Here is a 4684-nt window from a genome sequence, read left to right on the forward strand (position 1 = left end):
AGTGCGCTTTCCTTCACTTTCGGAGCTCCGTTCTCGATATAGGTGCGGGATCCTAGCGGTGGGACTCGCACCTATAAGACAATTGGGGCATATCCTAGCGATATGCCCCATTGTCTGAGATGAGAAACCCCCTTTAAGCCTTTAAAGGGAACCTGTCATGTGGATATTTGATTATAATCTAACTTATTATATACAATCATTAACTACTAAAAAGTACCTTCGATGTATTCACTTATGGTGTGACAGATGGTTACCTCATAAAGATGCCACATGCCGCATGCTAATGAGCTGATTGGAGTCCAGCGTGATGTCATTGAGTCCGGCGTATATTTAATTCAGAGCTATAGCCACTCCCCTGCCCACCTGCTGCTGGTTCATATGGAAACAAACTGTCATTCAGCAGAGTCAGGAGCTCATGAATATTCATGACTCATCATTATCAGCTGGAGCTTTTCAATACAAGATGTTGGCAGATTGACTGGGTTATTTAAAGAAAGTGAGCCAGCATTGTGCTAAGAGAATCAGTCACTTATTTATGTTGCCCTTAGTTAGGACACCATAAAACTGGCAAAAGGTTCCCTTTAAATTGCTAGGGATTCATGTCATTTGTTCTGACATTTTCAGGATGTTGTTCTGCTTTGCTACCATTTAACTTGACATGATTTTATTTAGGCTTTGCTCATGCCAATGTTAGTTACTTTTATGAAATTTATTTTTACCTTTTTAACAGTCAGAATGACTCAGCATGCTGCGCCATTATATCCATAAACAAACCTGACAGACCCTCTTTAGATTAATTGGAAGGTTGTAATGGATCATGAAATATGCATCATGGATGCTGTAAATACAGAAGCCATGTTGTCGGTGTGAATACAGCCTCATCTACTGTTCTGTTTGCAGTGAACGTACTTCAGTTTTCCCCATGAACCTCTTCCCAAAATCCGCTGTACATTTACAGCGCAGTCAGAAGTCCCTTCCACCGATGCGGTGACTGGGACCCGATGGGCTAGAAGGCCAGCCCGATGCCTGCCACAGGCATCGGGGGCTTTTCTCTACGCGAAGTGTGAGACCCAGCCCCTCACAGGCAAGCAGGCTGTTCAGTGTGTACACGTTTAGTACACTGACAACCAAATGCATATAATAATAATACATACTAATGATAATAATCTTTATATAGCGCCAAACATATTCCGCAGGGTGTTCATTGTAACAAACAGTCAAAATAACATAGTAACAGACAAGTCGATTATTAAAACAAGAGGAATGAGGGCCTGCTCGCAAGACTTACAATCTATGAGGGTATAGGGGTGACACAAAAGGTAGAAGTGCTTGTTATGTTACGATGTCAGCCATCTTGGGAGAATAGGGGATGCAGATATAAAGCCAAATGAGCCGGTCAGCAGCCATATACGAAGTTCTTCTGGTGGGCAGTGGAGTCTTAGCTTCAGGAATGATAAATGGGCCTTGGTGAGGTTAGATCAAGGGAGGTGATAGGCCACCCTGAAATAGGTGTTTTTAGCGAAAGCTTAAAACTGTGCATGTTGTGATTAAGCCTGATTTCTTGGGGTATGGCATTCCAGAGAACCGGTGCAGCTCGGGAGAAATCTTGGAGCCGGGAGAGAGAGGTTCGGATTTTTGTGGAAGTCAGTCGTAAGTCATTGGCTGAACTGGAGAGCACGGGTAGGGTGGTAGACAGAGATGAGGGAAGAGATGTAGGGTGGTGCAGCACTGTGGAGGGCTTTGTGGGTGAGGACGAGCAGTTTGAATTGGATTCTATAGTGTATGGGTAGCCAGTGCAATGACTGACACAGGGCGGAGGCATCAGAGTAGCGGTTGGACAGATAGGTGACCCTGGCTGCTGCATTAAGAATAGATTGGAGAGGGGAGAGTCTGGTGAGGGGGAGGCCAATTAATAGTGAGTTGCAGTAATCAAGGCGGGAGTGGATCAGGGCAACAATGAGAGTTTTTGTTGTTTCCATAGTGAGAAAGGGGCGGATACTAGAGATGTTTTTGAGGTGCAGGCGACATGAGCGGGAGAGAGATTGAATATAGGGGGTGAAAGAAAGATCAGTGTCAAAAGTCACCCCGAGACAGCGGGCGTGCTGCCTAGGAGTGATGACGGTGTTGCACACCGAGAGGCAGACATCAGGTTTAGGTAGGTTAGTAGATGGAGAGAACACAAGAAGTTCAGTTTTTGAAAGATTTAGTTTCAGATAGAGAGAGGACATAATGTTAGAGACGGCAGAGAGACAGTCACTGGTGTTCTGTAATACAGCAGGTGTGATGTCAGGGGATGAAGTGTATAGTTGTGTGTCATCAGTATAGAGATGGTACTGGAAACCACATCTGCTGGTGGTCTGTCCAATTGGTGCTGTGAACAGGGAGAAGAGGAGAGGGCCTAGGACTGAACCCTAAGGAACTCCAACAGCTAGGGGGACAGGTAAGGAAGTGGAGCCAGCGAATGATACACTGAAACAGCGACCAGAGAGATAGGAAGAACACCAGGAGAGGGCGGTGTCCATTAGGCCAATGGATTGGAGCATGGCGAGCAGGAGATGGTGGTCTACAGTGTCAAAAGCTACAGAGAGGTCAAGAAGAATGAGCAGAGAGTAGTTACCATTGCGTTTTGCTATCAGGAGGTAATTTCTCACTTTGGTGAGGGCAGTTTCTGTCGAATGCAGTGGGCGGAAACCAGATTGTAGTGGATCGAGGAGAGAGTGATCAGAGAGATGGCGGGTAAGGCGAGAGTAGACCAGACGCTCCAGGAGTTTAGAGATGAAGGGAAGGTTGGAGACCGGTCTGTAGTTAGTTGTGCAGGACGGGTCAAGAGATGTTTTTTTTATTAATGGAGTAATGATAGAGTGTTTGAAAGAGGAGGGGAAGATACCAGAAGAGAGGGAGAGGTTGAAGATTTTTGTTAGGTGAGTGGTGACAGCCGGAGAGAGAGACTGGAGTAGGTGTGAGGGAATGGGATCAGAGGCGCAAGTGGTAGGACGAGAAGAAGAGAGGAGCCTGGAGACTTCTTCTTCCGTGACTGGGTCAAATGTGGACAGTGAGCCAGAGGAGATGCGGGGGGGGGGGATGAATAGCACTTAGTGGCTGGGAGCTGATTTCATGACTGGATATGTTCTATTTTCTCTGTGAAGTAGGCGGCTAAGTCTTCAGCAGAGAGGTCTGTGGTGGGTGCCTGAACTTTAGGACTGAGGAGGGATTGGAAAGTGTCAAAGAGTTTTTTTGGGTTGTTGGACAGTGAGGAGATTAGAGTGGTGAAGTAAGTCTGTTTTAGCGAGGTTGAGGGCAGAGTTATAGGTCCGTAGCATGAATTTGTAATGGAGGAAATTCTCTAGGTGTGCGAGTTTTCCTCCATAGGCGTTCAGCACTCCTAGGAGCAATGCTGTAGGAAGCGAGTTTGTGGTGTAAGCCAGGGTTGCTTTGGTCTGTGTTTGAAGGTTCTGAGAGTAGGGGGCGCTACTTTCTCCAAGGTGCTTATTAGGGTGTCATTGTAGTGATTAACAGCTTTATCGGGCAGGAAAGGGAAGAGATTGGGAACAATGATGCATGTAGAGTGTCTCTAAGTGTATGAGGGTCGATGGCCTGTAGGTTTCTGTGCATGTAATAGGTAGGGGAGTTCTGGGATGGGTGCAGATTTGTGAGAGTGAAGGAGAGAATATTGTGGTCAGAAAGCGGGAGAGGAGAGTTATTAAAGTTGGAGATTGAGCAAAACCGGTAGTAAACCAAGTCAAGTGTGTTACCGTCTTTATGTGTCTGAGAGTTAGAGAGTTGAGAAAAGCCAAGAGAGGAGGTTAGGGAGTGAAGCTGGGATGCAGATGGGGATATGGGGCCATTTATGGTGATGTTAAGGTGACTTCCAAGATAAGGGTTGGTATTTTTGAGGACAGGAAGTGTGGCAGCCAGGCAGAAAAGTGATCCGGGAACTGGGTGGGTGTGCCAGGGGGACGGTATACAACCGCTACTCTGAGGGAGAGGGGATGGAAGAGCCTGAGGGTGTGAACCTCGAAAGAAGGGAATGAGAGTGACGGAACGGGGGGGGGGGGGGGGGGGGGATGACCTGAAAATGCATTGTGGGGACACGAGAATGCCAACTCCAACACCATGTCTGTTCTCAGGTCTGGGGGTATGGGAGAAGTGTAGGCCACATAGGAGAGAGCAGCAGGGGAAGCAGTGTCAGATTCCTGAATCCAGGTTTCGGTGAGGGCCAGCAGGTTAAGAGAGTTAGTTATGATGAAGCCGCCCTAAATTAGGGTTAAGATACACTCTGGTGTGCCAAATCAATGTACCCCCCCCACCCCCCCCCCCCCCCACCGGGGTTAATATCCACGCGTGGCTGAGAGACTAGACACTGACACAGAAGTTGGTCAAAGCAATCTCTAACTTTAATTACATGGGGGTAAGCGTATATACATTTTCAGAAGAGGGCAGTCCTCACTGAGGCTAAAACATTGTTTCATTGGTCAAAAAGGAAGAAGAGATAGCACCCTGGCTTCTGCGCACTGGGTCCTACTTTGGAATGTGAACTAATGTAAACATCTGGTTACCATCGCCATTTTGTAATGGAGTTTATTCTAACAAGAATACTGCCTACGTCATATGTGACACTTCAAAGAGGTGCTTCTCTATAGGCAGTGAATAATATATACATATCATCAAGCCATATGATTGGCTT

This window comes from Bufo gargarizans, chromosome 11 (genome assembly GCF_014858855.1).
Source record: "Bufo gargarizans isolate SCDJY-AF-19 chromosome 11, ASM1485885v1, whole genome shotgun sequence".
In the NCBI taxonomy this organism is placed as follows: Eukaryota; Metazoa; Chordata; class Amphibia; order Anura; family Bufonidae; genus Bufo; species Bufo gargarizans.